This window comes from Brachycentrus maculatus, unplaced genomic scaffold (assembly GCF_059751285.1).
Source record: "Brachycentrus maculatus isolate JH-2025_06_01 unplaced genomic scaffold, ASM5975128v1 h1tg000170l, whole genome shotgun sequence".
NCBI classification, from domain to species: Eukaryota; Metazoa; Arthropoda; class Insecta; order Trichoptera; family Brachycentridae; genus Brachycentrus; species Brachycentrus maculatus.
In genome coordinates, this window is record NW_028280923.1 from 538,795 (window position 1) to 552,926 (window position 14,132).

A 14,132-nucleotide genomic window follows, 5' to 3' on the forward strand; every position below is an offset into this window, starting at 1 on the left:
TGGGCGGACGTGTTAGTGGGTGCCTAATCTCTCCTTACCTCATGTTATTACTGGATCGGTTTAAGGTACTCCTTCCTTACCTCGCGAGCCGGTATTACATACCTCCGCCTAGCGCAAGCGAAACTTGTCAGCGTCATATAGGCTCTTCATGATCGCTGTCAGGTACCGGTTGACCCTTACAGGGCTATCAAAGCGAAAATAATGAATTAATTTTTAAATCAAACACAGTTTTTTTTAGTCTTCTAAGTTGTTTATTGTAACTGCTGACAGTTGGTAGAATTCCATATAGAATTGTTGGGTAATATATCCAAGATAAAACAAGGTTTGATGGATTAAATTCTACATTTATTTATGTTTATGTTAATACGTGACGCGTTTCGTATTCTTAGGACATTATCAAACACTCAGTGGGTTTGATAATGTTATAAGAAGACAAAACGCGTCACGTATTAAAATATGCATAAATAAATGTAGAATTTAACTAATATAAATAAACCTTGTTTAATTTTGGATATATTACCCAACACTACTAAATTGTATTTTATTTTATTTTAAACCCATGAAAATAATATTATGACAATTGTTTCGCCTAGTTATGGCATTTTCTTGCGAATGTACATTCATTTATGTATAAATTTTAAATCAAACACGGTTTTTTTTAGTCTACTAACTAAGTTGTATTTTATTTAAAAAAAACACAAAAAATAAATATTGTGACAATTTTTTCGCCTTGTTAGGGCATTATTAAACGAATATCAATTTTTATGTGTTTTTGTTGATAAAATACAACTTAGTAGACTCAAAAAATCTGTGTTTAATTTCAAATTAATACAAAAATTAAAATAGAGTTCTACAAATTAAACGCCAAATCAATTAATAAATTAATGTTCATACGTTTGAAAAGGGCATAACTAGGCGTAAGAATTGTCACAATATTAATTTTTATGTGTTTTTTTTTAAATAAAATACAACTAAGTAGAGTCGAGAAATCTGTGTTTGATTAAAAATTAATTATTTAATTAAATTGTAGTTCTACAAATTAAATGCCAAATCAATAAATAATAAATTATTATTTTTGAGAATAATGCATTTTGAGAAGTTTATTACAAAAAGTAGCATTTCAAGAAGTTTAATATAATAATGTAGCTTTAATTTATATATTAAACGTTAAAATCAAACACTGATTTTTTGATTCGACTAAATTGTATTTTATTGTTAAAAACACAGAAGAATTTTTATTTTATTGACATAAATAGGATACATTTATTTAAAGAACAATTATAAACAAAATTAAAAATATTTTTTTGCACAGACCCACAAAGCCACTTTTTGTGTCTTGACGGTGGAGTTCTTGTTACATACATTTTTTTATTGTTTTTATCCATTTTAACCTAATATACACACAAAAAGAGAGAAAAAATTTAGAATATAAACTTCTTTACAATTTTCATAGAATTAATTCTTCATCATTTACCCATTCCTTTATTTTGCCTTTGTTCCATATTTTATTTTTACCTGTAACCTCCATCGGCTACAAATTAAAAATGTTCGGAAATATGAGAGTGTTCGACTCCCATATTTATTGTTAATTCTTGGGACTGTGATAATTATGGTATTCTCAAACAAATGTCATTCGTTTGAGGTGTATCAACATAGCTTTTTTTTTTAATTACATGGATAATACTTAACTCTTGATTCGAACATTCATCATACATCGTTTTGCTGCCCATTCATCTCAGAGATTGCATTGATATTCTGTCTACATTAATTATTTATATCTTAATCAATTGAACAGCTAACGCAATATTAAAAATTGGAAGTGTTTTACAAAAATAGTGCTGTATAAATTTATTCATTTTTATTTTTAAAAAAAGAGAAATTTTGGTTTTTATTTTTACACAAATATTTCAATTTCATACTATTTTTGTGAGCCTAAGCGGCTCATTATTAGAAATAGGCATCAAATTGTGGTAGAGTGGGTTCAAACCAAGAAACTCTGATTTAAGAGTCCGTGACAGTAACCACGAAAATTATAAAGTGTTTGAATATTTTTCCTAAAACGTATGATCAAACAAAGTACAATTAATTTTTGTATTTCAAAAGCTTTTTTAACTTTGTGGTAATGTAATATAACACTATCCTTATCATTCATCGTTTACTTTTTTAGGTGGTATTACACAAAGTGAACGATGAATGAGAAGGAAAGTATTGATCTTATTCACACTTACTCAGAAATGCGTTCCCTCAGACGAATGTATGGAAATATTGCTGTATGAAAATTAAAACAATTAAAAACGAAGATATTAGAAATAAATTTAAGGCTTAACTAGGGATAATTAAAAATATTAAGAAGAGTTGTTGAATGTGGTATGGACATGTGGAACGAATGGATAACGAGAGAATAACTAAGAAAGTATATTTGGCGAATGTGATCAATCAGAACATAAAATCTAGTGGTGTCAAAAGCCTGCGTATAATGTATAGATGTATAGATGTGAAGGAACAGATGAGTGTGGCGTTCTCATCTCTGCCTACTCCTGCGGAGAAACGGAGTGATGATAGTAGTAGTAATAATTAATCAGACAAAATTATCAGAAGTTATCTAATCACTTTATATCGAAAGACGGAAAAACCCGAGTTTTTAGTGATAAAACCACCTTGCTCGAAGATCTTTCCTCCTCGGAAGAGGAACATATTACGTTCTTACAATTCTAAGAAAAAGATGAACACGAAAATTGAATCAGAAGGCATTGGATACACGAAGTCGTAAAATATTATCGTGTTCCACCTCCGCCATTCAATTAAATTGATTATAATGTACAATTATGACGTTTTTAGGTACCATACTTATATCCTTCATTAATTTCTTTAATTTATCCATATAAATAAAAATTTAACTCATAAAATTTTGAGTTGTTTCTGGGTTTCTCTGGATTTATAAATTGTATTTGTAATTATGTATTATTAAAACCCTTACCCGCACCCCAATGGTGCATAGGGTACTGTGTCTTATAAACGCAGTGTTATCGTGATCGTTTTACACATGAAGGAAAGGTGATCAGCCCTCCGCTTCTGGTACCAGTCCATGGTAATATTGAATAAATATTACACTGAAAAAAATACTTATATTTATTTTACCCCCCTTGGGAATCGAACCCGGGACCTCCAGAACGGTAGCCGAGCGTGCTGACCATTACACTACGGAGGCGGACAAAAATTTGTAAAAGTCTTATAAATTGTATTTTATTATTAAAAAAACACATAAAAATACATTTTGTGACAATTGTTTCGCCTTATGTCATTTTCAAACGAATTTCGTTTGAAAATGCCATAAAAAGGCGAAAAGATTGTCACAAAATTTATTTTTATGTGTTTTTTAACAAAAAAAATACAATTTATAAGACTAAAAAAACAGTGTTTTATTTTAAATTTTATTATGTAATTCATGTTCCCTTATTCCTATTAAGCTTAAATCACGTTCTCTTTATCCTTAAAATGACACTTCTCTAAAATTTAAACTTACGTACACAAACGGTATTTGAAAACGTGTCACAATAGATTTTAAGAAAAAGTGGTAAAGAATTTTTGAAGGTGATATGGACATGTGGAACGAATGATAACGAGAGAATGACCAACAAAGTATATTCGGCGAATGTGGGCGGAATAACAGAACGAGGACGACCGAGACTTGGCACGATCATATCAATCAGAACCTTACATCTGGTGGTGTCAAAAGCCTGCGTAGTCAGAGGGCATGTATGACTACATGTATAGATGTGAAGGAATAGACGAGTGTGGCGTTCTATCCTCTCTGCCTACCTCTGCAGAGGAACGGAGTGATGGTAGTAGTAGTAGTAGTAATACTTTATCATTACAAAATTATCAGAAGTTATCGCACTTCATATCGAAGACGGAAAAACCCGAGTTACCAAGTAAAAATAAAATTTTAAATAAACTTATTCTCAGCATTTTGAGTGTGTCGAAATACTTGTTTACTTGTTTTAAGTATTTGGACACACTCAAAATGTTGAAAATAAATTATCTGGTCAAATTAGAAGCTTAAATAATAAAAATGAAAATGGTATTTTCTGGCGTTTCTCATGTGTGTGATTATAATCTAGGATTCGGACCTCACATACTAAAATAAGAGTTTCTGCTTAGTAAAAAGCTTCTTTACATCTCACCAATAGATGTATCTAGTGAAGTTCTAGTGATTCAATAACAATGTTTCTGCATTGGTTCATACATATAGAACTTCCAAGAATTTGAGTAGTGTGGTAGTCAATAATGGGTAGAATTGGTGAATGTAACAAGTGTGTAAAGTGATTACTTAAACCAGTCTATGACGGTCGTCAGCCCCGTAAATGCCCAGACTTCCATTCTTCTTCATCTTTGATGAGGTGAGAAAAAATCATATGAAAACTTATTCTCGTTTGATGTTTAATTTTAAACTAAAAAAGAAAATTATCGATAATTTGCATCTCGATTCATGACACCCTGCTTGGAGGAGGGAGGCTGCGGTCCAGTCAGGTTCCCACGGTACGCGCGTGCCGGGCGTATGGCCTGGAGCAATCCACATCAGTAGATCTCACAATAATGAGATGAAATAAAAAAACGAACATCGATACCCAATATTTGATACTGACGTCTTTTCCAGCGAGTACTTAACCGATCATTTTTTTACGGTTTTTTACACACTTGTCCATAGAAAGTATTATACTTAATTGATATCCATAAACAATGTGTATATTACACATGGATGATTGCAAGTAAGAATTGAGAGGTTTAAATTTCTTTTACAAGGTTTTTTTAGATGGGAATTCTTCTTCTTCTTCTTCTTCTTCTTCTTCTTCTGTTAGGACTAGGTAAAAAAAAACAAAAATAAAAATAAAACTCAGATATAAGAAAAATCTGCGATGTTGAAGATGTTGTGCGATGGGGAAGAGAAAGAAGACGTTTCTGGAGAGATCATGTGAGAAGAGCGAGTTCGGATCGAGTGGTGAGTGTGGCAGCGGACGGACAGCAGCATAGGCGGGATCAGACCCCCAGGAAGACCACCTAAACGATGGAAGGATAGCTGGTCTTTCACCCGAGAATGACAGATGGGAATTGCATCAATTTATTTTTTATCTAGCTTATTATGTTCCAAAATCAATCACCCTGCCGGTACATGTTATAATTTTGCAAATTTTTGTAATTTTTTGTTAAAAATTACGTACGTCAATCATATTTGACAATTGTAAACTAGACGGCTGCAGTACACAAACATATTGATAAAACGGGCACATATCGCTCACTCCTTTCAAGAACGTCATAAATCAAAAATCATCAATTTTCAGTTGTGAAAATGTACTATATCTCAGCAAAAGCTGCACATCTTTAACTTAATATTAACCCGCTCCAGGGCTGAAAGTGTTGTTTTTGCATTTTGAAGAAAAAGTGTTGTTTAATTTTTTTTTTAAATATACTAAATATTTTTCAAATGGCGAAAAAACTTTCAGGTTTTACCTAAAAAGATCTGTTGCACAGTAAAAAGTTCAATAAGTGGCTTGATATTTATTTTTTAGTACATTGTGTTATATTTTTAAACTTTAAAAACATTCTCCTGAAAAATCAAGTTTTTTGATTTATGACCTTCTTGAAAGGAGTGAGCTATATGTGTATCTTCACTGGTGCCAGTCACATGACGGACGATCTTTTTATTTAACAGAAAAAAATGTGAAGATCCAATAAGATCAAATAAAAATTTCCATTACCTTTTTTTTTAAATAAAAAAGTTATTGAAATACAAAATTTAATGATTAATTTGGCATTTCTCTAAATATTTTTGTATACTGCAGCTGTCTAGTTCACAAACGTCAAATATGATGGATGTACGATGACAATTGCAAAAAATATAACATCTTCTGATAGGGTGATTAGTTTTGCGCCACCCGCTTTATTTTCATCTTGAATTGGCATCTCTTAAGGTGTTAAATTGTATGTAACTTATACAGTACAAGATTAGCACTACATGCATAAGGATAAATGGTTCATTTTAATATTGGTTTGACATCTCTATAGATGTTAAACAGGGATGTGTAATGTCACCATGGCTATTCAATCTGTACATGGATACATGTATGAAAGAACTGAGAACTGTAAATATTGTATTTGAGTTTTTATTATAGATTTGACTGTCAGTCGCCTTTTGTTTGCTAACGATGCTGCACTTCCTCTTAGAAAAAGTAAGAGCAGTTTTACAGAAACCACCGCGGGCATGCACACAATAACTCCTACAAGTTTCATCGCAATCGGTTGAAGAGTATAGGAGTCCTATATAGTAAAAATATATATGCATACGTTTATTTATGTATTGTATATATGTAAATAAAATATTTTTTATTTAATTTTGTGATTGTCGGTAGGCAGATCTCGTAATGCTGTCACTAAATGTCGCGCACGGCATTGCCGATAGAGCAAGAAGTCAGATGAAAAAATAAAAAAAATAATTAGGAGTTCGGATAAGTAAATAGTATGGAAGATTAATTAAAATAATATAATAATTTAAAAGTTGTTGAACACTTTAACTTTAACTGTCGTTTCTTCGAAAACAGGTGAGTTTTAGTAGAATAATTGTTTAATACCAAAACCATGATACGAGATTTAACTTAAAACTTATATAATAAAAATCTTTGATACAGAGCGACACATTTAAGTTTATTATTTCATAAACTTTAAAAAATGAAACAACGTTGTTTTAACCACTTTTTATTAATTCACTTTTTCCTACCGGTTCAAAATAAAATGCTCAGTAAAAGCAACATTGAGGAATTTTTAAAATCATAATTTCACATGGTGTACCGAGTGTGTGGAAGTTTTTAGTATTGTAAAGGAAGGGTTATTAATTATAACCTAACTATGTGTATTTCAGTGTTTTAGAATTAGTACATAAGCCCTGAGGATGACAAATTTCTTATCGAAACCGATTGGAAAAAGTGTACCAATAAAAAGTGGTTAAAACAAAGTTGTTTTATTTTATAAAGTTTATAAAATGTGCCACAGAGTATCTGCGAAAAACATTCAAGAAATTATTATTTATAATTCGTATTTGAAGCACTAACTTTGTGATTTTTCATTTTATAATTAAAATGTAACTTTGTTTTAAAATTACTATAAATATTTTATTATAACTTAATTATAATGTCCACCGTTTTAGAAGCTACCCGCTTCTTTATCAAGACTTTCTTTATCAAGCAGTCTTGATAAAGAAGCTAGTAGCTTCGGAACCGGTAGACATTATAATTTAGTTATAATAAAATATGCACAGTGATTTTAAAACAAATTTACATTTTAATTATAAATTATTATTTCATACTTGAAAGCAAAATATAATTTCGTTGAATATATATAATACATATATATATATTAGCCAGATGACAAATTTGATCAGGTAGTGAATGATGATTAATGACACTGTTGAGCTTCCTCCTGATGGATCCAATTCGATATGCTACTACGGATATGTTTGGAAGGCACATGGAAGGTCAATATGCCAATCCTATGACTGATGACCTGGCGACACACACACAATACAACCGTGTAGGCACAACACGTCATTGCCTTTTCGGTAGAATTTTTAATAGTTTCCGAGTACTTCAAACGATTAAGAGGCGTTTGTAATTTATTGCATGTTATTTTAGATCGATGTTATTTTTTTAATTATTGTTTTCATTGGGAAAGTATTTATGGTACAATAGATCTGTGTGTGCGTGTGTATGTGTGTAAATATATATTTTTATTTATTTATTTATTTCAAAACGTATTACATGCATAAATCATATATACATATAATATTCCCGATGAGTAATTTCTGTTTCTCATTTTGGGACATGGGATTAAGGTTAACAAGACAAATAATAAAGTAACAAAAAAGATTTTTTTTTAAATAATGAAAACTAATACTAATACATGGCAAAATATAAAATCAATAAACAGGTATAAATAATTGGCACACGAAGCATATTTAAAAGAAATAAATGAAAAAACATAAGGTAAGAAGCATATTTAAAATAAACAAATGAGAAAATATAAAAAAACATAAGGTAAAAACAAAATAAGAAAATATGACTAATCACTACATGTGTTTGTATATATATATACGTCCGCCTGCGTGGTGAAATGGTTAGCGTGTTTAGCTACCGTGCTGGTGGTCCCGGATTCGTAGTATTTCAAATACTTGAGTTAATACCGCAAAGGCAGCGCCATCTATTTGATGTAATAGCAACATACGCAATACTAAATATTGCTCATGGCGGACAGCGGATAGCGTGCTTCGAGACAACAAGACAATGAAGCGCTCTTGAGGTAGTATTTTACGAAAATGGCGCTATATAAATTATTCAAAATTATTATTATTATTTATTAACTGAGGTCATTTTTTTACATGTTTTTGGCTAAATTGTTTCACAGATAATTACTAACAAAAACAAATAATAAAATAAATTTAATAATTTTAATTATTGAATTTATAAATAGGAGCAGTGGTAAACTTGACATGATCAATATATCAAATACTTGAGCGTGGTCAGGCCAGAAGTAGGAGTAATCGGCGGATATGTAAGAGATGCATGTGTGGAAGAGGTGAAGATTGTGTGCAACGTTTGCAAAGATAGAGTGGTGTGGCATTATATTCTCTCTGCCTACCCCTGCAGGAAAGCGGCGTAATGATTACTTAGTTAATTTGTTTGGCATTATTTTTTGACATCTCATCAAAAATGAAGAAGAATATGCAAGTCTGGGCATTTACGGGCTGACGACCGTCATAGGCTGGTTTAAGTGATCACTTTACCAGATTGACAGCCCAGACTTCCATATTCTTCTTCATCTTTGATGAGATGTCAAAAAATAATATGAAAATAACTCCTGTAATTGGAGATAATCCAGATTTTGTGAACAAGTATTTGGACACAGTCAAAATGTTGTAATTAGTTTGGCGTTAAAACATTAAATAATAGATAAAAGGGTTTAGTGTCGCAAATGCGAGATGTGGGCACATTTTGCCTGTGCAAAAAAAAAAATATATGTTTGAACAGCGAATTAGATGTTTCTGACGACTCTGATTAAATAATGCAATTTGCTCCAGAGGTGTTGCTTTTTGCTCCCACAACGGGGCAAATTGCAACAATTCTCCATCTTTACATAAATATTAAAATTTATATGTTTTCCCATGATAATACTATCCTTTTTGTTTGTACTTTATTTCTAAATGTTTACTTGTCATTTGTGTATTAAAAAAAGTTATTTTATTTTTCGAAATAAAAATGACACAAATCTAAATGTTGAAAGTGTTGCATATAACCCCGTCTTCCCCTACGTAATAAAGTAACATCTATCTATAAAACATAGTTTTTCCACATTTATTTTATTTGACCGGTGACCGAGTTTCGGCGTTACTGACATCATCAGACTGATGATATCGTTAATGATATCACTAGTCTAATACTCAAATAAATAAAAATTGATAAAAACTGTATGGTAGTTGTTTTATTATATAAATTGCAGTCCCACCAAGAAATGTCAGGACGAAACTTAAATCTCTCAAATAATATTAATCATGCATTATTTTTAAGTTATAGAACATCGTTTACATATGAAAAGGTAACTTATAATGAAGTGATCACAAATGTACAAAAATAAAATAAAGGTTGTCTGGTATGTAGATTATTTAGATTGCGCGCGCACTCATTCAATTCTCAAACCACGGAAACCGTGTATATTCTAAATTCGTTACATGCAATCATTTATCAAAGTAATAGGATAGTTCTCATGTATTGAAAACAACGTTTTAAATCTGTAGTGAACTAGAGAAGCAGTCTGGTACTTCGTAAAAAGTGTGTAAAATATATCAGACCACAAAATTCGGGTATATGTCATACGAATTAACGTTTTTACGCGGTTGTCTTATTTTGCTGTTAATCGGGCTTGTTTCTCTGATATCAAATATGGCAAAAGCATTGAAAATACTTCAATGTTGTGGCAAGTCTTAAGTAAATATTATCGTTTACATTTTTGTTATTTTTTATGTTCTTGGCGGATTTGTTGTTTTTACCAGGTGCCTTCATATTACTCGGCTGTTGTGAGATGTTTTGATGGTAAGTTGGTCAGCAATAGATGTTGCTCTACCCACAGAGCCTTTGAGTTCTTTGGAGCGTGCGTTATGGACTTCTTAGCCTCGGGCCAGGATTGGATTATCGTTCACGATGCTTTTCTTTAAGTCAGCGTGTTGCGTCTCAGTACCTCCTCCGTAAGTCGTTTTATTTATGGATCATCTCGACAGGGATTTTCTATAATGCCCCGTGCCTCTAGTATATAAGTATATACGTATATGCATAAAACATAAGTAATTGCTAATGTGGAAGAATATTCACTGCACATTTCATTAGTGATAGTTCCACCATTCCGGTCATAATTATTAGCTATGCATGATCAGCGAATTAAGATAACCACTCTTTACGATGATAATTGAGCCATAATAGTTTTCTTTGGTTATGTATTAATATATTGAGATTCGTAAGAAACCTTACACTATTGGATATACATAGGACTGTATCAGACATGGACTATCAACATTTTTCTATATCCGCTTCTCACGATACAAGGAGCACATCATTTGAACGATGCAGTGTCATTTTGATCGCTAATAGATTTTTGTAAACATGATCTCTTATTTTTCTTCTTCCTGTTTCATGTCAGGCCCCCCCTGGCCGACTATCACTTAAAAGTGTTTGTCCTTGTCTTGGTCAACTGTTATGATCCTTGTCGAATCTCTTATAAAGCAGATTTCCTAGCTGAAGGCAAATTTCCTAGCTACATCTCGTCGACCTTCTATTTTACCTTTTATAATAAGGTGCAATAGTTCGTACTTCTCTCCTTTAAGCACATACACCAGATAAGACACCTTCCGGACTTCGATATCAGTCAGCAACTGTCTTTCAACTCGGTCCATGAAATACGTAGGATTCTACGATGTAACCACATTTCAAATGCCACTTATCGGTTCAAAGTGTTGATCTTGAGGGTCCACGATTCAATTCCGTTTAAATGCACTGAGCAAACATTGCGCCTAAACATTCTTTGAAAAAAATACCATATAAGTATACTATATCTGTATATATATATATACATATATATAAATATATATAAATATATATTATATATATATATATATATATATATATATATATATATATATATATATATATATATATATATATATATATATATATATATATATATATATATATATATATATATATATATATATATATATATATACCTAACCCTTATCCGCACCCAATGGTGCATAGGGCACTGCATCGTAGTGACGCAGTGTTATCTTGATCGTTAATTGCATGAAGGCAAGGTGATCAGCCCTACGCTTCTTGTACCAGTCCAGGGTGATATTAAATAAATATGAGAGTGAAAATCGGCCATATTTATTTTGACCCCCCTGGGAATCGAACCCGGGACCTCCAGCACGGTAGCCAAACGCGCTGACCTGCGCTACGAAGGTGGACAAAATTTATATATTTATATATATTTATATATATATATATATATATATATATATATATATATATATATATATATATATATATATATATATACATATATATATATATATATATATATATATATATATATATATATATATATATATATATATATATATATATATATATATATATATATATATATATATATATATATATATATATTTATATATATATATATATATATATATATATATATATATATATATATATATATATATATATATATATATATATATATATATATATATATATATATATATATATATATAAATATATAAATCCTTTTAAATTTATATTTGATTCTGTATACCAATATTTTGCCATTAAAATAGATTTATGCCTAGTTAACACTTGAATTTAAATCATGTTCGTTTCATCCTTACTACCTACTGCTGGATATTCAATAATCAATCAAGATTATTTTTAAAGCATATTACTTCACACAAAAAACTTGTCTAACACCTTGAATCCACATGCAAAAAGTCAACGAAAATATTTAGTGAAACGAGAAAATTGAGTAGTTATTTTGGGACCAAAGAAAAAAACGACGAGGCATAGACGTACTAAAAATGCAGTGTAATAGTAATAAAAATATTTCACTTAGTTATAAAGCTGAAAATCTGAGTTGAAAAATCGAATGGTGAGCATATTGTCCTGTCAGGATCTTTAAAAACTATGCTTCTCAGCATTGTATGTATGTCCCTACTAGAATCAACATCACACACACACACACACACACACACATTCATTCATTTGCTAGATCTACACTAAATATTTTGTACTAATCTTTATGTTTCTGTGGTTAACTATAATTGGCTTGTTTAATGTATATCTTTTAATTGTTTTGTTTTACATATGTTGCTGTTGTTATACAAATAAAAAAAATAAAAATACTAATAAAAGAACCATCTAGCCGAACACATTTGTAAACTATCGATAATACTTATTTCTACATTTCTCCATTCAAACATCTTAGACTGTCTTAGAGTTATGCCGTACATTTATCTGAGGGATTGCATTTCAACTGCATCTTGTCTAATTTCATACTTCTTTTGCCAACTCGATGCTTCGCTGTTCGGCTTTTTTTGCTTTAATAGATTTCAGAACACCATTCACTTTGCTTTAAACATATTTTTTAATCCTTCCATCCCTAGAAAACATTATTCCCAAACATACGAAATCATCTACCTATTCCACATAGAAATATATAAATATGAAAGTAATTCAAAATTGTGGGAAATGAAAATACTGTTTTTTTATGTCTCTGTCTGAAGGTGTTGTGCATTACATAACATCTTTGACAAGAATTTATTTATTAAGAATGTGTAGAGCTGTCATGAAGATATTCGTATACAACTATTTACTCAATGACACGCGTACAAATTCCATGTATTATAAGAAAAAAATTCTAACTTACCAGGTGTCCATAGTTGAAGACAGTATAATTCATTAATGTAAACACCTTAACATAGATGAAGAAAAATATGGTAGTCTGGTTATTTACAGGGCTTGCGATCAGTCATAGGCTGGTTTAGGCCTAGCATTCGTTATGTCACAACTTAATTTTCTTTAAATCCAAGTAACATTTCACGTAGTTAATTTTTTCTTAAAACACGGTTTTTGCATTGAATAAATAAGTTTTTCTCCGAAATAATTATAAACTTTTGAAAAAAAAGAGCTAACAAAAGGTATTGAGTTCTATATTAATACATTTTAAAAACATAAAATATGCGATCTACATTCTTAAAAATAATCAGGCATGAAGAGACATGTGACTTGTCCGATGGTCTCCGGTGGAATGAATTCTGTGTTAGTGACTATCTCCTTAAGTGATCACTTTACACACATGTAACATCAACCATTTTACCCATGATTGACAACCACACTGCTCAATTTTTTTGAACTCCTTCATACATCATTAATCTCATAACGTTGTACACGTGAGTTCACAAGAGCCAGCTATAATATATGTACATAGGTGTATATACAAGACCCTATATGTAGGAGTTCCATAAATTTGAGAAGTATGGTTGTCGATCATAAGTAGAATTGGTTGATGTTATAGATGTGTAAAGTGATCACTTAACTAAGCCTATGACTATCATAAGCCCTGTATTTACAGGCATTAGCCCAGACTTCCATATTCTTCTTCAGACATCCACGATGTCAAAAAAATGTTAAAAATAAATAACTTCATTGAATATACAAAACTTTGTTCGCATTCAAGTGTAAAATTGTGAAAATAAATTAGTGTTTTATCCTAAAATATATTGCCTATACCCAAATTAACTGCTGCCTGACATATATAAAATAGTACCCATTCGGGGGTCCAAAGTAAATGATCTGAAAAAATACTTTACGGAAAGATATATGTACAACATTTTGAGTGTGTCCAAATACTTGTTCACAAAATGTGGATTATCTCCAATTACAGGAGTTATTTTCATATTATTTTTTAATGTTACACGTGTGTAAAGTGATCACTTAAACCAGCCTATGACGGTCGTCAGCCCCGTAAATGCCCAGACTTCCATA